This window comes from Gymnoscopelus microlampas (assembly GCF_963454915.1).
Source record: "Gymnoscopelus microlampas genome assembly, chromosome: 1".
Taxonomy (NCBI): domain Eukaryota; kingdom Metazoa; phylum Chordata; class Actinopteri; order Myctophiformes; family Myctophidae; genus Gymnoscopelus; species Gymnoscopelus microlampas.
Window position 1 is genome coordinate 5,107,562 of NC_139962.1, and position 25,130 is coordinate 5,132,691.

Genomic DNA, 25,130 nt, shown 5'->3' on the forward strand with positions numbered 1-25,130 from the left:
GGTGCAGGGGGGGGGGGGGCTTTTAAAAGAGCTACTGAATTATACTTCCGGTTTATACCGCTTTCTTCCAGTGGTGTAATGTAACTAAGCGCATTTACTCAAGTACTGTACTCATAAGTACAAGTTTGAGTTTTGAGTTTGTTACTTTACTGGAGTATTTCCAATTTTCAGTACTTTTACCTCTACTCCACTGCATCTCCGAGGCAAATATTGTACTTTTACTCCACTACAATTATAAATCATCACAAATAAATCATTATATTATATAAAACATACATTAACCACTTTAGCTTTAGCCCCACTTTATATACCTAGGCTGTTTGAAAATAGCAGATTTACAGATTTATCTATTTTCAAACATTTTAGTGCTTTTACTTTTGGTACTTTAAGTATATTGTGAGGCCAATGCTTTTGTACTTTTACTCAAGTAACATTTTGAGCACAGGCCTTTTACTTGTAACAGAGTATTCTTATATTGTGGTATTGCTACTTTTACTTGAGTATAATTTCTGAGTACTTCTTCCACCACGGCTTTCTTCCATTTAGAAGCTGAAAATAGTCAACCTTATCAAGCCTTGTAAGGTTTAAGCCTGTAAGGGTTGAATATACTCAGTTATCAGGGACTCAAGGATATCCCCTCCACTTTTGGGGGGAAGAAAGAAGAAAAATAAAAAACCTCCGACATCTACACTTCATGGAGTACATTTTTTGGGTTACATGTCACCTTTCCGACATGTCGCCTTTCCGACGTTAACTAACCCTATACCTAACCCTAACCCTAACCGCACGCGGAAGCCACTAGTCGGAGTAGTGAGATGTCGGAATGCAGACATTACCCCCATTTTTTGTACCAAATTAACCAAAATAAAGCAACAAAAAAAAACAAAAAGTAACGAACCCTGAAAAAAACGCACCTTTTCGCACACGCACAGAACGCATGCGTCCCCTTTGGTTCTAAAATAACCTCTGCGTCCCTGGATGAAGGCGGTTTGGAAATGTAAGCGGGGAAAAGCGTTTTGCTACAGTTTGTATTAGTGTATAAGTGCAGTTTGTAGTGTATAAGTGCAGGTTATGTGATTTTTTTTCCCTGAAGGCTGCAGACAAACTGTTGTTTGTTTTCTCACACAGAAGCCCAAGATGCTCCACTTGCATTTTTTAAGCCGTTAAGTCTGGCACCATGAACAAGTAACATACAGCGTGCAATTTGCATAATCATGTACCTAGTGATGGATACTGTACTGATGTTCCAAAGATAGATTTCCTCTACACTCGGCTTTGATTGGCAGCGTTCCCACGCCTACGCTCACTTTGTCTCTCTCTCTCTTCTTTTAAAAAAAAAAAAAATCTGTGCTTGTGCCATGTGCCTTTTAAAAGTGTATTCTATCTTGCGAATCCATCTGAAAAGGATAAATTAAGACCACTGATTAACTGTTCTCTCTCAGTTCCTGCTTGGCCGCACAGTGAAAATTAATCAACTATAAACTCCTGACTCCGTAATGATATGGTTTGAATGGCTGCATGGTAAAGAACACTAACGTTGACAATAGTCACGCCATCACTAACGTTGGGTATATTTTACCCCATACAGGCTAATACATTCCATAAAAAACTAGTTCTCATCAAAATATATTAAAGTACAACAATACATGGAGAATTTAGGCACTCTACTTTAATATTTCAACACAAAATGTCACCAAAAAACTACCCTATTTCAGAAAAATGTGGGTATTGTTAAAAGAATATTCCTTAAAAAAAAATAATGTAGCTGGAAACAACTAAACACCTCACCTGATGACACGCTCAGGTGAGTTTCAGTGATGTCATCAGAATCACTGATGGCAGAAGACTGGTGTAGTTATGAATTACGCCACGGTACGCCCAAGCAGTGCCAGCTTAACGGAAGGGCTTTAGGTGCTGAAGCACAGGGCACCAACCTTCGGGGGGGCACCAAACAGCGTGGAGAAAGTGAAAGAAGACAGAACTAGCGCCGAAAAGAGCGATTCATTGGCAGATAACCCGCACGTTCAACAAAGGACAAACAAATCAAGGCAACACATTTAAAAAAGCTGTTGTTTCAATGGTATATTTCATGATGTAAGTATTAAAAGCCGTGCACATTGTAACACAGGGGATACTATAACCCACACCTAGGATCACTTCTTCAGAGTATAACCCTGAGCAAAATCTGTTCTAATCTATCTGAAATCTATCCTGCAAATCCATGTGAGAGTCTTAAATTAAGACCGCTGATTACTGTTCTCTTCCTGCTTGGCTGCACAGTGGAACATGATTGAACTTTAGAAACACTTTATATCAGTGTCAGGTAGACACCTTGTATCTCCATATTTCATCTATTTATGTTATTTTTTCCCTCCGTAAAGTAATGTACTATACCAGGGGTCTTCAACAGGGGGAGTTACTAGAGGGGGTCCCCCAAATCTTTGTGTGATATGATTATTTGTTTTTACATTAACCACTTGAACCCTAGTATCCCTTTTCTGAGGAGAACTTTGGCCAAAAATAGCCGATCTACAAGCTCACAACGCCTCGCAGCGCGAGGCGTTGTGAGCTTGTAGATCGGCTATTTTTGGCAAAGGGTTACGTGTGTAGAGGGAAAAAAGAGCAGCAAAAGTTTATCTGAAACACAATTTTATACAATATAGAGGGGGTCCCTGGTTCATCTCTCTCTCAGCTAGGGGGTCCTTGGCCTGAAAACGTTGAAGACCCCTGTCCTATACTTCATCAAACAACAGTGTGGTGCAGGAGTACTAGTGACAACAGCTGATCTACAAGCTGACAATATGCGTCCTATTGCAATGTGTTGTGAGCTTGTTTTTGCTACTTTAACCCTTTAAGACCGGGAAAGCATCTGTCATTTTAGATTTTAACCACTTTAAACATGATCCTATACTTTCGCTATTCAAAAATAGCAGATCTGCAAGCTTTGCTTCTGGGGATTCTACAAATGTACAAAAAAAAGTTAAACATTATATGTATTTGGCCGCGGACCCCCATCTCAAAATATGTTGTTCCAGGGACCCCCCAGAAGAATATTTGAGTTATAAATGAGTTAAAAATGTTTGCTTAAAAAAAAAGAAAACATTACATTCAAAGTTTTGCACAAATTTACACGATTTAAAATAAATAAATAGCAGATCTAAAAAAAACGGTTTAAGTGAAAGTTGTTAACTGTGTCTTTGGGTTTTATTTAAAGTTAAGAGTTTATGACTAAATAATAAGTACATTGGATCAAAGGGAACACAGGTTTTCTCCATTTCCTGATAAAGTAGGGTTACGCGGTTTCCGCCCGACAGAGACGATTAATGACCGTGTGAGTGTCGGCATGGTTAAGTGGGTACGGTGGACCCTGTCGATGGAGATCCTGACCCTTCTCTTTCATGGGGCGACTCTTTTCATCAGACGGTGGCAGGCCAGAGGAAACCTGACACCAATGGACATCCCCCGAGGACCGAATGAGTGACAGCCAACTCATCCAATCAATGTCAGCTCTCTCCGTCGCCCCGGGTCTTACTGGGGCAGTGGTCCAAGAAGTACTCATGTGTTTTTTTTAAGTACAAGTATCAATGACGCAATGCAGAAATGCTCTGTTACAAGTAAAGGGCTGGTGTTCAAGATTTACTTGAGTAAGAGTACAAAAGTATCGGCATCAAAATATACTTAAAGTAGCAAAAGTAAAAGTACTCATTAGGCAGAAATGTCCCAATTCAAGTTTTCAAAATGCATACAAATCTTTCGAAAATAGCAGATCTACAAGCTAGCAATGCGTTGCGATGTGACGCGATGTGAGCTTGTAGATCTGCACATTTTCAAATAGCCTAAGTGTATATAGGGCTGAAGTGGCTAACGTATGTTCTGTAATAATAATCAAAATCGACAAAGTAACTTGTAACTAAACAATTTCAAATAATTGTAATGGAGTAAAAGTATTTGCCTCTGAGATGTAATGGAGTAGAAGTAAACGTACTGAAATTTGGAAATACTCCAGTAAAGTAAAAATTGTACTTAAGCCTATACAGGAGTAAAAGTACTTAGTCACTTTCCACCACTGTTACCGTGGGCCCCAAAAGCTCCTCCGGTGGTGTGGTGAACAGAATGGCGCGGGGCCAATGCATCCATCAATCATGTGAAATGAAGTGACAAGGTGCCACTCTAATGAAGCACTCGGACGTCCCCTCCGGCACTCGGGTCAGAACAGGATCAGTGACAGTCTGATGGGACGGATAGACACATCCACATCAATTAGCACTTTACTGAAAGACTTTTAGGCATAAGGATAACTGCATGGTATGTTGTTATGCAGTGGTGGAGAAAGTACTCACATTGTTTTACTTAAGTAAAAGTAATACTGCCATGCAGAAATACTCTGTCACAAGTACAAGTCCAGTATTCAGAATGTACTTGAGTACAAAAGTATTGGCATCAAAATGTACCTAAAGTACCAAAAGTAAAAGTACTCGCTATGCAGAAATCTTCCATTTAATGTTTTCAATTAAATCATTTGAAAATAGCAGATCTACAAGCTCACAATGTGTCGCATTGCGATGCGTTATGAGCTTGTAGATCTGGTATTTTCAAATAGCCAAAGTGTATTTAAGGCTGAAGTGGGTAATGTATGTTTCGTAATAATTATCAAAATCTACAAAATAACTAGTAACTCAAGTTTTCACTAAAGTTTTTGTAGTGGATTAAAAGTACAATATTTGCCTCTGAGATGGAAGTAGTGAAAGTATTGGAAATTGGAAATACTCAAGTAAAGTACAAATACCTCAAAATTGTACTTCAGTACAGTACTTGAGTACACGTACTTAGTTACTTTCCATCACTGCAATTGGGGCCCAGTGTTGCCTTGTTACGGCACTGTATAACAATATCTTTAAAACATAATTAAATGTAGAATGTAATGCACTGGCAATATCCAATTAGCACGGCCAACATGAATGGTGCGCCGTTAGCTATAAGCTCTCTGTGTCTGCTGTTCCTCCATCTGTCATCATCTCATTCTCCACACAGAGGGTCATGCAGATTATACATTCTGTTATTACAACACATTCTGTTACTATTATACATTCCATCTCAGGTGTACGTGTGCAAGTTTTTCTTCCCGTAAATTCTTGCCTTATTTCATTATACCATAGTGTCACAAAAACAAATTGCAAACATAGCCGATATACAAGCCTCTAGATTTGCAATTATTGAAAAAATATATACAGTAACTAGAAAAAGTGCTCCTCGGAGCACAGGTCTCCGCCAGGTCAGGTAGGTTAGTGTGGGCCAGCAATGTTCAGAATTCGCCAATCGGACGGATCGGACAGATCCGTCTTGATCACTTGACTAAAGAGATAATATGTACCGATTTGCGTGATGCTTGGACAACATTTGTAGGTGTAATATTAAAAAATAAATTGCAAAAATCGGCCTCCTGATGGCGCTATAATAGGGCAATGTTGAAAGGGTGGCATTTGTTCCTCAATGTAGTGCAAATGTGCATGCAAAGTTTCACCGCAATCGGACACTGTGTTCATGATTTGCGGCATTTAGTTAAACAGGCCACTCGTGCAAACTTTAGATGTCGATCTTTGCCAATCAGGATGGAATATGAAAAATCTAACAGATTTGTCTTGATCACATGACTGTAGAGATCACGTGTACCGATTTGCGTGAAATTTGGATAAAAGTGTGTGTGCACAGTTTCGCTGCGAGCAAGCCAACAGTGCCGGAGATTAGCTGTCGGACGGAAGGACGGGGTGCAAAACATACTCTCTCACCATGCCGGAGACAAAAATAAGTGAAAATAAAAGTGGTTAAGTGTGTGTGCGTGTGTGTGTGTGTGTGTGTGTGTGTGTGTGTGTGGGTTTTACATACGTTTATAGTGAAAACGTGGAGAAAAAAAAGTATTAGCAAGAGCACAGAATTGGAACACGCAGGTTCTTCTTTCCCATCTCCTGAAAAGTAACATTTTTTTTGGACACACTGGGTTTCTACCTCACAGCAATGTTGTGTTTTGTACGATCCCCTATTGACCCCCTGTCACTGGATGTGTCCTTTGTTTAATGTTGTCCATCTGTCGCTCTGTCCTTGATGTCTGTGACGTGTCCCCATAACCTCCACCCGTCCCCCAACCTGTCCTCCACCCGTCCAGGAGACGTGCCTCTCGTCTGGCCGTCCTCGTCAAGAGGAATTGGTTGTGACCTGCCTGGGTGAAGAGAGATGTAGCAGCATGGTCGTTTTTTTTTTTTTTTACATTGGACTACACAGGGTAGCATGCAGTGGTCTAAAGTAACTAAGTACATTTACTCCAGTACTGCACTTAAGTGCCGCAAAGCGACGCGTTGTGAGCTTGTAGATCTGCTTTTTTCAAAGCATTCTATAGATTTAGAAACCTGTGAAATGGGACATTCTGCATAATGAGTAGTTTTACTTTAAGTAGCCTACTTAAGTCAATTTTAAGGTGAAGACTATTGTACTTTTACTCAAGTGCATTTTGGACCTTTATGTGTAACAGAGTATTTCTACAGTGTGGTATTGGTACTTTTACTTAAGTAAAAAATGCGAGTACTCTTCCACCACTGGTAGCATGGAATTTGTTATGGTTTTAACATTGGACGACATAGTTAGTGTGGTCGCAGCACAATTTACGGTACACTAATTTGACATAATAAGCCGTTATTACAAATAATGTGTTTCTTATTAGCAATAATGTTTTTTTATTAGAAAGAAACAAACGTTGTTATACCCTTGTTTTCCACTATTATCCCTTAATTATGTTCTAATTAGAAATTGAATGAAACGTAACAAAAGGTGTTATTAGAAATGGTGACCAAATTTGACTGGGAGACAGTCATCTAGCATTTTTTCATGTTCATTTTTTCATGTCATATGAAAGCAGGGAATCATAGCAAAATAATGATACATTGGTTAATAAGATTGAGTGAATAGTTTTGAAACTACAGCTTATAGAACTGAAGTCAAGTTAAAACTCTTCAGTAGAGAAAAGACCAGTTGAATGGATCTCATTCAAAGATAGTAAACAGGGCTATCAATCCCATCATGCATTGCGGGATTTACATCCTTTGTTTAATGGTTTAGGGTTAGGCACTCTTTGTTATGTACAGTATGCTCTCAGAGACTAAGTGTTTGCCACTGCCCCCTGCTGGAACCGGGCTGGTTCCAGTGACCAGGAGGACTTAACTAAGATACCTTTTCACAACAGTTTTAACAAAATATGATTGTTTATACATCTTTATTTGAAATTCTCATTAGACACAAGCCAACAGACTAGTGATACCTTTGAAAATGATCAGGTAGAAATAGCGGATTTTACTGTGATTTCGCAATGTTTGGATATGGAAGCTGAGGATTTGGTTTGTCTAGTATGTTACAATTGTACGAATGTATTTATTACCGATTACATTGTTCTCTATGCATCTGGAGAGAAAATTCTAAAAATGTATTTGAATAAACATTTATTCACATGTGTGATCATTTATGAACTTAATGATATTTTCTATCACTTCCATTCATGGGAATAAAGGTCTTAAAGGGATAGTTCACCCCAAAAAAATTCTTTTTTTTCTATCGATTAGTCACACCATGGAGACTTGAATTCTTGGATATTTTTTGTTCTTTTCGCATTCCTAAGACAATAATTTGATGACCAGTGGTTCCGATAGGAGACACAAAGGAGTCTCTTTGTGTCTCCGGAACCGCTGCCGGTCATCAAATTATTGGCTTAGGAATGAAAACATGCCTGAAATCCACTCAGATATGATCAGTAGGAACACTGCCGCTGTTTCTACTTTTCAGATTAATTTACACAAGCAGCAAACCAGAGCCATCTGCCCATTCATAACATTATCCTGTACAGTAGTTGTTGATTGAACCATAATAACCATCAGTGTTTGGAGCGGGGGAGTCTGGTGCAACACTCAGGTCCTGGACCTGGTGAGACGAAGGAGGGGCCAAACAGGAGGCCATCCACAGAGCCTAGTCCCTCCACATGCCAGAGCCTCCCCCGGTCCCGGCAGAGTATTTTAAGAGAATCGGACTGAGGGGCCCTTTCTTGCCCTAAGAGGACTGACCGTGGGTAGCTACTGGGGTGTTTGTGTGTGTGTGTGTGTGTGTGTGTGTGTGTGTGTGTGTGTGTGTGTGTGTGTGTGTGTGTGTGTGTGTGTGTGTGTGTGTGTGTGTGTGTGTGTGTGTGTGTGTGTGTGTGTGTGTGTGTGTGTGTGAGTGTGAGATACACAGGAACGCATCTCAGTCATGTTAGATTTATTTGGATTTTCAAAAATAGCAGATCTACAAGCTCATAGCGCGGCACTCGATGAGCTTGTAGATCTGCAAGCTATGAGCTTGTAGATCTGCTATTTTTGAATAGCCAAAGAAATCTAACATGACCGAGATGCGTTCCCGGACTGAATGGGTTGAAACAGGGAAAGCATCTGTGTCATTTTTAGATGTCACCATTGGCTATTCAAAAAGTAGCAGATTTACAAGCTCACAGCACGGCACGAAGTGACGCCTGTAAATGCAATCAGCAGGACTCCGCAGGGACTCGAACCCCGTCCTAGTGAACCTCTTTGTCTTCTACCTCTTTGACTCACTTGCAGGCTCAAGAAAATCACACATTGACCCTTTAAGACAAAAATAGCAGATCTACAAGCTCATAGCGCGGCACCGAGTGCCACGATATGAGCTTGTAGATCTGCTATTTTTGACTAATAGTGAACATTTTTGCATATCTTTGAATATATATATTCTTAAAGTGGACATTTTTAACTCTGTTACAACTTCTGGGGGGTCCCTGGAACAAAATATTTTGAGATGGGGGTCCACGGCCAAATGCATTTTCAAAAAAACTGTTGGATTTAGAAGACATTTTGTAGAATCCCCCTAGAAGCAAAGATTTGAGTTGCTTTAAAAGAGTTCGCTTTAAAAAAAAACATATATTCGAAGATTTGCACACATTTTCATGTTTTTTCCAAGGGGCCAGCCTGACATAATTTATAAAAAAAGGTCCCGTGGTCTTTGATGGCCAGATGTGAGTTATTGGGGCCTAGAAGGGCTACTGTAAATAATAATAAAGAAATCGTCGGGTTATTGTGTAAAAAAAGACATATTTAGCCACCTGCCCGAATGCCCCCGCCCACTGTAAAAAAAGATTGCGAAAATTGCTAAAACTATAGAAAGCAGTAAATGAAAAAAATGTAACACATCTTTTATTTACTTTAATTACAAGCTAAAACATAAACCTTGGTTGTAAAAAAAAACAAAGTTGTCCTTTAATTTGACTTCCTATATTATGAATTTTTGATAGTAATCATCCGTGGTGGAAAAAGTACTCAAATGTTTTACTTAATTAAAAGTATCGATACTGCAATGTAGAAATACTGTTACGAGTAAAAGTCCAGAATTCAACATTTACTGAGTAAAAGTATTGGTATCAAAGTGTATTTAAAGTACCAAAAGTAGAAAGTAGTCATTGTGCAGAATGTCCCATTTCACAAGTTTTCAAATATACAAAATGTATAAAAATCTTTTGAAAATCTTTTGAAAATATAGCAGATCTACAAGCTCACAAAGGGTTGCATCGCGAGCTTGTAGATCGGCTATTTTCAAATGGCCAAAATGTATATAGGGCTGAAGTGATTAATGTATGTTTTGTAATAATAATCAAAAGTAACTAGTAACTAAAGTTTTCAAATCATTTTAATGTAAATTGTAAAGTAAAAGCATAGACAATTGGAAATACTCCAGTAAAGTAAAAGTACCTCAAAATTGTACTTAAGTGCAGTACTTGAGTAAATGTACTTAGTTACTTTCCACCACTGGTATTGCTATGTGTAACATAATGTATGTTAGTGTAACCCTATGGGTCATAGGGTTACTAGAGATGTGGTTTAGAGGTGTAGTTGCATGTTGTTTCCACTTGAGGCAATACACAGACAATACACTGATACACTCTATATATTCAGGAACTGTTCTGTAAGCTTCACTTCATGCCAGGTGGTTTTGTTTGGTTGCAGTGAAGAAGAACTACTGGTATGAAAACACAATCATTTATTTTACATTATTTACTGGTATGAAAACACACACAATGATAATTCATTGTAGATTATTTCCATAACACATCAGAGCTAATAAGAGCTAATGAGACATTCTCTTATTAGAGTCCACAGACCAATGATATTCAGTTTAGTGTTGTTTTGAAACCACTAGGCATTAGCCTGTTGCTAATACTAGCATAACATGCTTTATTTGCTTGTTTAAGTCCAGATAAAACCAACCAGTGGTTGTGTTAATGTTTTAATATTTTAAATGTACTTTAGTGAAACTCTGTATGGTTGTAGTGATGTTTATGAAGACGTTTAATGCTAACCAAGATGCTAAGCTCTAAGCTAGTTAGCTAGCTAGCCTTGGTTAGTGAGGCAGCAGCATAGTGAGACATTAAAGGGTCATTCTGCTTATTTTGTAACATGAAAACCATTTGGTTTGAGTGTCTTAAGACGCTAATGGTTTGTTGTAGTTAAAAGTACCTGGATGGTTATAATTTACATATTAAATAAATTAGAGATGCAAATGAATGGTTTAAAAGGGGAATATATCAGATATATCAGATCTACAAGGCTACAAGCTCGTACCGTTGTGAGCTTGTAGATCTGCTATTTTTCGCGAAGATCTACAACATGTACACACACGCAACAACATGTGTGTCTCCCTCCATCCTCATTGTCTGTTGAGCCCCCCCCAGTCCCTCCCTCGACTTCATTTTAGTCCCTCAAAAGGAAACATTAAAGACTGAGGGTTTAACACTAAAAGGACCGTTCATTTTATTTCCCTTATTTTCTCCCCCTTGTATATTTAAAATACTTCCAAAACATTCCACATTTGTCGCATTTTCTTTCAGGTTTTAAAAAGATGTTAAAAGTTTAACTTGTCACTTTAGAAATGTGCAGATAGTCTGATTACATTTTATCTTCAACCTGTAAATAAGTGAAGAAGCAAAAGACGCTGGTATGGAACTCCTGGTTTACTGGCACGGGGTTCAATTCCCTGCGGTGTCTGCTGATTGCAGGTTAAAAGTGTATTTACAATTGTAGTTTAATGTAAAGGTCAAAAGTGTATTTATAAGTGCAAGTTATGTGTAGTAATTTGAAGGTTGTGTGTAAATATGTGTAAAATAAAGTGTACGTATGTACTAAAAGTGTCTATTTATAAAAAGTCTATGTATCGATGTATAATACTATGGTACTGACTAAACGACTACTTAGTCAGTACCAGAGTATGTAATGATTTTTTTTCATTTTCCGGAAGTAGACATGCCCAGAGTATATAATGTTTTCTTTTAGGTTCCAGGAATTAGTCAGGCCCAGAGTATGTACACCATTTTGGAACCATTACATACTCTGGGCATGACTCATTCCTGGAACTTTTTTCCAGTTCCAGGAATTAGTCATGCCCAGAATATTAATGTTTTTTCCCAGTTCCAGGAATTAGTCATGCCCAGAGTATGTAATGTTTTTTGTTGGAACCATTACATACTCTTGGCATGACTAATTTCTGGAACTGAAAAAAGTTCCAGGAATTATTCATGCCCAGAGTATTAATGGTTTTCCCCAGTTCCAGGAATTAGTCATGCCCCGAGTATGTAAAGGTTTTTGTTGGAGTTGATTGGTAGTACTTTGTAGTGACTTTTTTTATTGGTCCCTAACATTCATCAAGCTCTGGACTTAGTACATTTTTTTTTCACCATTGTGTCACTACCGAAACGAAAGTTTGTCACTACCGAAACGAAAGTTAAATCTGAAAAAATCACTAAGTGTGGAGGCCAAAATTGTCCCCCCAAAAACCTCTTAGGAGTACGTTTCAGGCAATTTAGAGTTGATTGGTAGTACTTTGTGGTGACTTTTTTTTTGGTCCCTAACATTCATCGAGCTCTGGACTTAGTAAATGTATTTTTTCACCGTTGACACAATGGATTTAACTTTCGTCCGTTGACACAATGGATTTAACTTTCGTTTCGGTAGTGACAAACTTTCGTTTTGGTAGTGACACACTACCGAAACGAAATCAAAGAAAAAAATCGTTTCGGTAGTGACACACTATAGTGTGTCACTACCGAAACGATTTTTTTTCGGATATTTCGTTTCGGTAGTGACACACTACCGAATCGAAATCACCGAAAAAAATCGTTTCGGTAGTGACACACATACCTAAACAAAACTTTGTCACTACCGAAACGAAAGTTAATTCCGAAAAAATCACTAAGTGTGGAGGCCAAAATCGTCCCCCCAAAAAAGTCTTAGGAGTACGTTTCAGGCAATTTAGAGTTGATTGGTAGTACTTTGTAGTGACTTTTTTTTTGGGTCCCTAACATTCATCGAGCTCTGGACTTAGTAAATGTATTTTTTCACCATTGACACAATGGATTTAACTTTCGTTTCGGTAGTGACAAACTTTCGTTACTATAGTGACACACTATAGTCTGTCACTACCGAAACGAAACGAAAAAAAAATGACTAAGTCCAGAGCTCGATGAATGTTAGGGACCAAAAAAAATGTCACTACCAATCAACTTTAAATTGCCTGAAACGTAGGTTTCTGGGAGAACAATTTTTTTTTTGGCCTCCACACTTAGTGATTTTTTCAGATTTAACTTCGTTTCGGTAGTGACACCATTGTGTCACTACCGAAACGGAAAAGAAATTACTAAGTCCAGAGCTCGATGAATGTTAGGGACCAAAAAAAAAGTCACTACCAATCAACTTTAAATTGCCTGAAACGTACTCCTAACAGCTTTTTGGGGGGACGATCTTGGCCTCCACACTTAGTGATTATTTCGGATTTAACTTTCGTTTCGGTGGTGACCAACTTTCGTTTCGGTAGTTTGATTACAAAATTTAAGTTGTGTAAAAAATAATCTGACTATACTAAGTTGTTATTTGTTTGTTTAAGTCATGCTATACTCTACCCAGAGTCATAAGTTTACAAAATGTACTAAAGTACATTGAACGTCTGTGCGGTTTGTCTTCACCACTGAAAATAACGTACATGTAAACTGATGTCATGTGCAGTTGGGGAGACACAACCATTTCACTCCTAATAATACCTATTTGATTTGACATCCTGACTTGCTGCTGTAGCCGAGGCTTGAACCTGTTACCTGCGGCTCACTAGTCAGTGACTCTATCCATTCACCTACAGCTGTTTCCTTGGAATCTGTGGTTCTGAAACTTTTTGTTGTCAACCCCCCAAATTGACATGTATTTGGGCAGTGGGCCCCAATGTGAAAAGATGTAGTGTCAGGGCCCCCCATGAAAAAGATTTATATTTATGCTGTAACACATTTTTTTAAAGTTATTTGTCTTGTTTGTTGTTCAAGTCAAAGCACCAGGAAGGCTGTACTTGTCAGCCATCTGTTAGCTCAATGGGTTGAGACGCAGTATTCATGATCCAGAGGCCATGAGTTCAAATCCCATTGATGTCTTTCCTATGATTCTTTCCTTTGCAGACTGGCTTCCAGAAGATCAACTGAAAACTACCAGGAAGGCTGTACTTGTCAGCCATCTGTTAGCTCAATGGGTTGAGACGCAGTATTCATGATCCAGAGGCCATGAGTTCAAATCCCATTGATGTCTTTCCTATGATTCTTTCCTTTGCAGACTGGCTTCCAGAAGATCAACTGACAACTAGCAGGAAGGCTGTACTTGTCAGCCATCTGTTAACTCAATGGGTTGAGACGCAGTATACATGATCCAGAGGCCATGAGTTCAAATCCCACTGGTGTCTTTACTGTGATGCTTCCCTTTGCAGACTAACTTCTAGAAAAACAAGTTAAAACCACCAGAAAACCTGTAACTCTCAGCCGACAGCATAGCTCAACTGGTAGAGCGTCTGTTCAATAACATGACTTGACTTGACTTGAGTGGGTTCGATTCCCACTCGAGTCAAGTGTCCCCGGTAACTTGGGGCAACGGATAAATTGACTGATATCCTTAGTGATGCTTCCCTTTGCAGACTAACTTCTAGAAAAACAAGTTAAAACCACCAGAAAACCTGTAACTCTCAGCCGACAGCATAGCTCAACTGGTAGAGCGTCTGTCCAATAACATGACTTGACTTGACTGGGTTCGATTCCCACTCGAGTCAAGTGTCCCCGGTAACTTGGGGCAACGGATAAATTGAGTGATATCCTTAGTGATGCTTCCCTTTGCAGACTAACTTCTAGAAAAACAAGTTAAAACCACCAGGAAACCTGTAACTCTCAGCCTACAGCATAGCTCAACTGGTAGAGCGTCTGTCCAATAACATGACTTGACTTGACTTGAGTGGGTTCGATTCCCACTTGAGTCAAGTGTCCCCGGTATCTTGGGGCAACGGATAAATTGACTGATATCCTTAGTGATGCTGCCCTTTGCAGACTAACTTCTAGTAAACAAGTTAAAACCACCAGGAAACCTGTAACTCTCAGCCAACAGCATAGCTCGACTGGTAGAGCGTCTGTCCAATAACATGACTTGACTTGAGTGGGTTACCGGGGACACTTGACTTGAGTGGGAATCGAACCCACTCCAGTCAAGTCAAGTCAGGTTATTGGACAGACGCTCTACCAGTTGAGCTATGCTGTCGGCTGAGAGTTACAGGTTTTCTGGTGGTTTTAACTTGTTTTTCTAGAAGTTAGTCTGCAAAGGGAAGCATCACAGTAAAGACACCAGTGGGATTTGAACTCATGGCCTCTGGATCATGTATACTGCGTCTCAACCCATTGAGTTAACAGATGGCTGACAAGTACAGCCTTCCTGCTAGTTGTCAGTTGATCTTCTGGAAGCCAGTCTGCAAAGGAAAGAATCATAGGAAAGACATCAATGGGATTTGAACTCATGGCCTCTGGATCATGAATACTGCGTCTCAACCCATTGAGCTAACAGATGGCTGACAAGTACAGCCTTCCTGGTAGTTTTCAGTTGATCTTCTGGAAGCCAGTCTGCAAAGGAAAGAATCATAGGAAAGACATCAATGGGATTTGAACTCATGGCCTCTGGATCATGAATACTGCGTCTCAACCCATTGAGCTAACAGATGGCTGACAAGTACAGCCTTCCTGGTAGTTTTCAGTTGATCTTCTGGAAGCCAGTCTGCAAAGGAAAGTATCATAGGAAAGACATCAATGGGATTTGAACTCATGGCCTCTGGATCATGTATACTGCGTCTCAACCCATTGAGCTAACAGTTGGATGACAAATATAGCCTTCCTGGTAGTTTTCAGTTGATCTTCTGGAAGCCAGTCTGCAAAGGAAAGAATCATAGGAAAAACATCAAATGGATTTGAACTCATGGCCTCTGGATCATGAATACTGCGTCTCAACCCATTGAGCTAACAGATGGCTGACAAGTACAGCCTTCCTGGTAGTTTTCAGTTGATCTTCTGGAAGCCAGTCTGCAAAGGAAAGAATCATAGGAAAGACATCAATTGGATTTGAACTCATGGCCTCTGGATCATGAATACTGCGTCTCAACCCATTGAGCTAACAGATGGCTGACAAGTACAGCCTTCCTGGTAGTTTTCAGTTGATCTTCTGGAAGCCAGTCTGCAAAGGAAAGAATCATAGGAAAGACATCAATGGGATTTGAACTCATGGCCTCTGGATCATGAATACTGCGTCTCAACCCATTGAGCTAACAGATGGCTGACAAGTACAGCCTTCCTGGTAGTTTTCAGTTGATCTTCTGGAAGCCAGTCTGCAAAGGAAAGAATCATAGGAAAGACATCAATGGGATTTGAACTCATGGCCTCTGGATCATGAATACTGCGTCTCAACCCATTGAGCTAACAGATGGCTGACAAGTACAGCCTTCCTGGTAGTTTTCAGTTGATCTTCTGGAAGCCAGTCTGCAAAGGAAAGTATCATAGGAAAGACATCAATGGGATTTGAACTCATGGCCTCTGGATCATGTATACTGCGTCTCAACCCATTGAGTTAAGAGATGGCTGACAAGTACAGCCTTCCTGCTAGTTGTCAGTTGATCTTCTGGAAGCCAGTCTGCAAAGGAAAGAATCATAGGAAAGACATCAATGGGATTTGAACTCATGGCCTCTGGATCATGAATACTGCGTCTCAACCCATTGAGCTAACAGATGGCTGACAAGTACAGCCTTCCTGGTAGTTTTCAGTTGATCTTCTGGAAGCCAGTCTGCAAAGGAAAGAATCATAGGAAAGACATCAATGGGATTTGAACTCATGGCCTCTGGATCATGAATACTGCGTCTCAACCCATTGAGCTAACAGATGGCTGACAAGTACAGCCTTCCTGGTAGTTTTCAGTTGATCTTCTGGAAGCCAGTCTGCAAAGGAAAGTATCATAGGAAAGACATCAATGGGATTTGAACTCATGGCCTCTGGATCATGTATACTGCGTCTCAACCCATTGAGCTAACAGTTGGATGACAAATATAGCCTTCCTGGTAGTTTTCAGTTGATCTTCTGGAAGCCAGTCTGCAAAGGAAAGAATCATAGGAAAAACATCAAATGGATTTGAACTCATGGCCTCTGGATCATGAATACTGCGTCTCAACCCATTGAGCTAACAGATGGCTGACAAGTACAGCCTTCCTGGTAGTTTTCAGTTGATCTTCTGGAAGCCAGTCTGCAAAGGAAAGAATCATAGGAAAGACATCAATTGGATTTGAACTCATGGCCTCTGGATCATGAATACTGCGTCTCAACCCATTGAGCTAACAGATGGCTGACAAGTACAGCCTTCCTGGTGCTTTGACTTGAACAACAAAGAAGACAAATAACTTTAAAAAAAATGTGTTACAGCATAATAATAAATCTTTTTCATGGGGGGCCCTGACACTACATCTTTTCACATTGGGGTCCACTGCCCAAATACATGTCAATTTGGGGGGTTGACAACAAAACGTTTCAGAACCACAGATTCCAATTTCCAACTTTAAATTGCCTGAAACGTACTCCTAACAGGTTTTTGGGGGAACATTTTTTTTCCCGTTTCGGTAGTGACACCATTGTGTCACTACCGAAACGGAAAAAAATGACTAAGTCCAGAGCTCGATGAATGTTAGGGACCAAAAAAAAAGTCACTACCAATCAACTTTAAATTGCCTGAAACATACTCCTAACAGGTTTTTGGGGGAATAATCTTTTTTTTCGTTTCGGTAGTGACAATATTGTGTCACTACCGAAACGGAAAAAAAATTACTAAGTCCAGAGCTCGATGAATGTTAGGGGCCAAAAAAAAAGTCACTACCAATCAACTTTAAATTGCCTGAAACGTACTCCTAACAGGTTCTGGGGGGAACCATTTTTTTTTCGTTTCGGTAGTGACACCATTGTGTGGGTACTACCGAAACGGAAAAAAAATTACTAAGTCCAGAGCTCGATGAATGTTAGGGGCCAAAAAAAGTCACTACCAATCAACTTTAAATTGCCTGAAACGTATTCCTAACAGGTTTTTGGGGGAACATTTTTTTTTTCGTTTCGGTAGTGACACCATTGTGTCACTACCGAAACGGAAAAAAAATTACCAAGTCCAGAGCTCGATGAATATTAGGGACAAAAAAAAAAGTCACTACCAATCAACTTTAAATTGCCTGAAACGTACTCCTAACAGGTTTTTGGGGGAACATTTTTTTTTTAGTTTCGGTAGTGACACCATTGTGTCACTGCCGAAACGGAAAAAAAATGACTAAGTCCAGAGCTCGATGAATGTTAGGGGCCAAAAACAAAGTCACTACCAATCAACTTTAAATTGCCTGAAACGTACTCCTAACAGGTTTTTGGGGGAACAATCTTTTTTTTCGTTTCGGTAGTGACACCATTGTGTCACTACCGAAACGGATAAAAAATTACTAAATCCAGAGCTCGATGAATGTTAGGGGCCAAAAAAAAAGTCACTACCAATCAACTTTACATTGCCTGAAACGTACTCCTAACAGGTTTTTGGGGGAACTTTTTTTTTTCCGTTTCGGTAGTGACACCATTGTGTCACTACCGAAACGGAAAAAAAATTACTAAGTCCAGAGCTCGATGAATGTTAGGGACCAAAAAAAAAGTCACTACCAATCAACTTTAAATTGCCTGAAACATACTCCTAACAGGTTTTTGGGGTAACATTTTTTTTTCCGTTTCGGTAGTGACACCATTGTGTCACTACCGAAACGGAAAAAAAATTACTAAGTCCAGAGCTCGATGAATGTTAGACTACCACTACCACTACCAATCAACTTTAAATTGCCTGCAATTTTTTTTTTTCGTTTCGGTAGTGACACCATTGTGTGGGTACTACCGAAACGGATTTTTTTTTTACCAAGTCCAGAGCTCGATGAATGTTAAAGACCAAAAAAAAAGTCACTACCAATCAACTTTAAATTGCCTGAAACGTACTCCTAACAGGTTTTTGGGGGAACATTTTTTTTCTCGTTTCGGTAGTGACACCATTGTGTCACTACCGAAACGGAAAAAAATGACTAAGTCCAGAGCTCGATGAATGTTAGGGGCCAAAAAAAAAGTCACTACCAATCAACTTTAAATTGCCTGAAACGTACTCCTAACAGGTTCTTGGGGGAATTTTTTTTTTTCGTTTCGGTAGTGACACCATTGTGTCACTACCGAAACGGGAAAAAAATGACTAAGTCCAGAGCTCGATGAATGTTAGGGACCAAAAAGAAGTCACTACCAATCAGCTTTAAATTGCCTGAAACGTGCTCCTAACAGGTTTTTGGGGGAACATTTTTTTTCTGTTTTCGTCACTCGTCACTTTTCGTCGCTACCGAAACGGAAAAAAAAAATCACAAAAAAATCACTACCAATCAGCTTTAAATTGCCTGAAACGTGCTCCTAACAGGTTTTTGGGGGAACAATTTTTTTTCTGTTTTCGTCACTCGTCACTAGTCTTCACTACCGAAACGGGAAAAAAAATCCAAAAAAAAATCACTACCAATCAGCTTTAAATTGCCTGAAACGTGCTCCTAACAGGTTTTTGGGGGAACAATTTTTTTTCTGTTTTCGTCACTCGTCACTTTTCGTCGCTACCGAAACGGAAAAAAAAAATCACAAAAAAATCACTACCAATCAGCTTTAAATTGCCTGAAACGTGCTCCTAACAGGTTTTTGGGGGAACAATTTTTTTTCTGTTTTCGTCACTCGTCACTAGTCTTCACTACCGAAACGGGAAAAAAAATCAAAAAAAAAATCACTACCAATCAGCTTTAAATTGCCTGAAACGTGCTCCTAACAGGTTTTTGGGGGAACAATTTTTTTTCTGTTTTCGTCACTCTGTCACTTTTCGTCACTACCGAAACGGAAACAAAAAATCACTACCAATCAGCTTTAAATTGCCTGAAACGTGCTCCTAACAGGTTTTTGGGGGAACATTTTTTTTTTCGTTTCGGTAGTGACACCATTGTGTCACTACCGAAACGGAAAAAAAATTACCAAGTCCAGAGCTCGATGAATATTAGGGACCAAAAAAAAAGTCACTACCAATCAACTTTAAATTGCCTGAAACGTACTCCTAACAGGTTTTTGGGGGAACATTTTTTTTTTAGTTTCGGTAGTGACACCATTGTGTCACTGCCGAAACGGAAAAAAAATGACTAAGTCCAGAGCTCGATGAATGTTAGGGGCCAAAAACAAAGTCACTACCAATCAACTTTAAATTGCCTGAAACGTACTCCTAACAGGTTTTTGGGGGAACAATCTTTTTTTTCGTTTCGGTAGTGACACCATTGTGTCACTACCGAAACGGATAAAAAATTACTAAATCCAGAGCTCGATGAATGTTAGGGGCCAAAAAAAAAGTCACTACCAATCAACTTTACATTGCCTGAAACGTACTCCTAACAGGTTTTTGGGGGAACTTTTTTTTTTCTGTTTTCGTTACTCGTCACTTTTCGTCACTACCGAGACGGGGAAAAAATCTCACAAATAAATCACTACCAATCAGCTTTAAATTGCCTGAAACGTGCTCCTAACAGGGTTTTTGGGGGAACATTGTTTGTTCTGTTTTCGTCACTCGTCACTTTTCGTCACTACCGAAACGGGAAAAAAAATTCACAAAAAAATCACTACCAATCAGCTTTAAATTGCCTGAAACGTGCTCCTAACAGGTTTTTGGGGGAACATTTTTTTTTCTGTTTTCGTCACTCGTCACTTTTCGTCACTACCGAAACGGGGAAAAAAAATCACAAATAAATCACTACCAATCAGCTTTAAATTGCCTGAAACGTGCTCCTAACAGGGTTTTTGGGGGAACATTGTTTGTTCTGTTTTCGTCACTCGTCACTTTTCGTCACTACCGAAACGGGGAAAAAAAATTCACAAAAAAATCACTACTAATCAGCTTTAAATTGCCTGAAACGTGCTCCTAACAGGTTTTTGGGGGAACAATTTTTTTACTGTTTTCGTCACTCGTCACTTTTCGTCACTACCGAAACGGAAAAAAAAATTCACAAAAAAATCACTACCAATCAGCTTTAAATTGCCTGAAACGTGCTCCTAACAGGTGTTTGGGGGAACAATTTTTTTTCTGTTTTCGTCACTCGTCACTTTTCGTCACTACCGAAACGGAAAAAAAAATTCACAAAAAAATCACTACCAATCAGCTTTAAATTGCCTGAAACGTGCTCCTAACAGGTTTTTGGGGGAACATTTTTTTTTTCTGTTTTCGTCACTCGTCACTTTTCGTCACTACCGAAACGGGAAAAAAAATTCACAAAAAAATCCAATCAGCTTTAAATTGCCTGAAACGTGCTCCTAACAGGTTTTTGGGGGAACATTTTTTTTTCTGTTTTCGTCACTCGTCACTTTTCGTCACTACCGAAACGGGAAAAAAAATTCACAAAAAAATCACTACCAATCAGCTTTAAATTGCCTGAAACGTGCTCCTAACAGGTTTTTGGGGGGATTTTTTTTTTTTTCTGTTTTCGTCACTCGTCACTAGTCGTCACTACCGAAACGGAAAAAGAAATTCACAAAAAAATTCACTACCAATCAGCTTTAAATTGCCTGAAACGTGCTCCTAACAGGTTTTTGGGGGAGCAATTTTTTTTCTGTTTTCGTCACTCGTCACTTTTCGTCACTACTGAAACGGGAAAAAAAAAATCACAAAAAAATCACTACCAATCAGCTTTAAATTGCCTGAAACGTGCTCCTAACAGGTTTTTGGGGGGACAATTTTTTTTCTGTTTTCGTCACTCGTCACTTTTCGTCACTACCGAAACGGGAAAAAAAATTCACAAAAAAGTCACCACCAATCAGCTTTAAATAGCCTGAAACGTGCTCCTAACAGGTTTTTGGGGGAACAATTTTTTTTCTGTTTTCGTCACTCGTCACTTTTCGTCACTACTGAAACGGGAAAGAAAAATCACAAAAAAATCATTACCAATCAGCTTTAAATTGCCTGAAACGTGCTCCTAACAGGTTTTTGGGGGAACATTTTTTTTTCTTTTTTCGTCACTCGTCACTTTTCGTCACTACCGAAACGGAAAAAAAAATTCACAAAAAAATCACTACTAATCAGCTTTAAATTGCCTGAAACGTGCTCCTAACAGGTTTTTGGGGGAACAATTTTTTTTCTGTTTTCGTCACTCGTCACTTTTCGTCACTACCGAAACGGAAAAAAAAATTCACAAAAAAATCACTACCAATCAGCTTTAAATTGCCTGAAACGTGCTCCTAACGGGTGTTTGGGGGAACAATTTTTTTTCTGTTTTCGTCACTCGTCACTTTTCGTCACTACCGAAACGGAAAAAAAAATTCACAAAAAAATCACTACCAATCAGCTTTAAATTGCCTGAAACGTGCTCCTAACAGGTTTTTGGGGGAACATTTTTTTTTTCTGTTTTCGTCACTCGTCACTTTTCGTCACTACCGAAACGGGAAAAAAAATTCACAAAAAAATCACTACCAATCAGCTTTAAATTGCCTGAAACGTGCTCCTAACAGGTTTTTGGGGGAACAATTTCTTTTCTGTTTTCGTCACTCGTCACTTTTCGTCACTACCGAAACGGAAAAAAAAATTCACAAAAAAATCCAATCAGCTTTAAATTGCCTGAAACGTGCTCCTAACAGGTTTTTGGGGGAACATTTTTTTTTCTGTTTTCGTCACTCGTCACTTTTCGTCACTACCGAAACGGGAAAAAAAATTCACAAAAAAATCACTACCAATCAGCTTTAAATTGCCTGAAACGTGCTCCTAACAGGTTTTTGGGGGGATTTTTTTTTTTTTCTGTTTTCGTCACTCGTCACTAGTCGTCACTACCGAAACGGAAAAAGAAATTCACAAAAAAATTCACTACCAATCAGCTTTAAATTGCCTGAAACGTGCTCCTAACAGGTTTTTGGGGGAGCAATTTTTTTTCTGTTTTCGTCACTCGTCACTTTTCGTCACTACTGAAACGGGAAAAAAAAAATCACAAAAAAATCACTACCAATCAGCTTTAAATTGCCTGAAACGTGCTCCTAACAGGTTTTTGGGGGGACAATTTCTGTTTTCGTCACTCGTCACTTTTCGTCACTACCGAAACGGGAAAAAAAATTCACAAAAAAGTCACCACCAATCAGCTTTAAATAGCCTGAAACGTGCTCCTAACAGGTTTTTGGGGGAACAATTTTTTTTCTGTTTTCGTCACTCGTCACTTTTCGTCACTACTGAAACGGGAAAGAAAAATCACAAAAAAATCATTACCAATCAGCTTTAAATTGCCTGAAACGTGCTCCTAACAGGTTTTTGGGGGAACAATTTTTTTTCTTTTTTCGTCACTCGTCACTTTTCGTCACTACCGAAACGGAAAAAAAAATTCACAAAAAAATCACTACCAATCAGCTTTAAATTGCCTGAAACGTGCTCCTAACAGGTTTTTGGGGGAACAATTTTTTTTCTGTTTTCGTCACTCGTCACTTTTCGTCACTACTGAAACGGGAAAGAAAAATCACAAAAAAATCATTACCAATCAGCTTTAAATTGCCTGAAACGTGCTCCTAACAGGTTTTTGGGGGAAATTTTTTTTTTCTTTTTTCGTCACTCGTCACTTTTCGTCACTACCGAAACGGGAAAAAAAAATCACAAAAAAATCACTACCAATCATCTTTAAATTGCCTGAAACGTGCTCCTAACAGGTTTTTGGGGGAACATTTTTTTTTCTGTTTTCGTCACTCGTCACTTTTCGTCACTACCGAAACGGAAAAAAAAATCACTACTAATCAGCTTTAAATTGCCTGAAACGTGCTCCTAACAGGTTTTTGGGGGAACAATTTTTTTTCTGTTTTCGTCACTCGTCACTTTTCGTCACTACCGAAACGGAAAAAAAAATTCACAAAAAAATCACTACCAATCAGCTTTAAATTGCCTGAAACGTGCTCCTAACAGGTTTTTGGGGGAACAATTTTTTTTTCTGTTTTCGTCACTCGTCACTAGTCGTCACTACCGAAACGGAAAAAAAAATTCACAAAAAAATCACTACCAATCAGCTTTAAATTGCCTGAAACGTGCTCCTAACAGGTTTTTGGGGGAACAATTTTTTTTCTGTTTTCGTCACTCGTCACTTTTCGTCACTACCGAAACGGAAAAAAAAATTCACAAAAAAATCCAATCAGCTTTAAATTGCCTGAAACGTGCTCCTAACAGGTTTTTGGGGGAACATTTTTTTTTCTGTTTTCGTCACTCGTCACTTTTCGTCACTACCGAAACGGGAAAAAAAATTCACAAAAAAATCACTACCAATCAGCTTTAAATTGCCTGAAACGTGCTCCTAACAGGTTTTTGGGGGGATTTTTTTTTTTCTGTTTTCGTCACTCGTCACTAGTCGTCACTACCGAAACGGAAAAAGAAATTCACAAAAAAATTCACTACCAATCAGCTTTAAATTGCCTGAAACGTGCTCCTAACAGGTTTTTGGGGGAGCAATTTTTTTTCTGTTTTCGTCACTCGTCACTTTTCGTCACTACTGAAACGGGAAAAAAAAATCACAAAAAAATCACTACCAATCAGCTTTAAATTGCCTGAAACGTGCTCCTAACAGGTTTTTGGGGGGACAATTTTTTTTCTGTTTTCGTCACTCGTCACTTTTCGTCACTACCGAAACGGAAAAAAAAATTCACAAAAAAGTCACCACCAATCAGCTTTAAATAGCCTGAAACGTGCTCCTAACAGGTTTTTGGGGGAGCAATTTTTTTTCTTTTTTCGTCACTCGTCACTTTTCGTCACTACCGAAACGGAAAAAAAAAATCACAAAAAAATCACTACCAATCAGCTTTAAATTGCCTGAAACGTGCTCCTAACAGGTTTTTGGGGGAACATTTTTTTTCTGTTTTCGTCACTCGTCACTTTTCGTCACTACCGAAACGGGAAAAAAAAATCACAAAAAAATCACTACCAATCAGCTTTAAATTGCCTGAAACGTGCTCCTAACAGGTTTTTGGGGGAACATTTTTTTTTCTGTTTTCGTCACTCGTCACTTTTCGTCACTACCGAAACGGGAAAAAAAATTCACAAAAAAATCCAATCAGCTTTAAATTGCCTGAAACGTGCTCCTAACAGGTTTTTGGGGAACATTTTTTTTTCTGTTTTCGTCACTCGTCACTTTTCGTCACTACCGAAACGGAAAAAAAAAATCACTACCAATCAGCTTTAAATTGCCTGAAACGTGCTCCTAACAGGTTTTTGGGGGAACAATTTTTTTTCTGTTTTCGTCACTCGTCACTTTTCGTCACTACCGAAACGGAAAAAAAAAATCACAAAAAGATCACTACCAATCAGCTTTAAATTGCCTGAAACGTGCTCCTAACAGGTTTTTGGGGGGACAATTTTTTTTCTGTTTTCGTCACTCGTCACTTTTCGTCACTACCGAAACGGAAAAAAAAAATCACAAAAAAGTCACCACCAATCAGCTTTAAATAGCCTGAAACGTGCTCCTAACAGGTTTTTGGGGGAACAATTTTTTTTCTGTTTTCGTCACTCGTCACTTTTCGTCACTACCGAAACGGGAAAAAAAAATCACAAAAAAATCACTACCAATCAGCTTTATATTGCCTGAAACGTGCTCCTAACAGGTTTTTGGGGGAACAATTTTTTTTCTGTTTTCGTCACTCGTC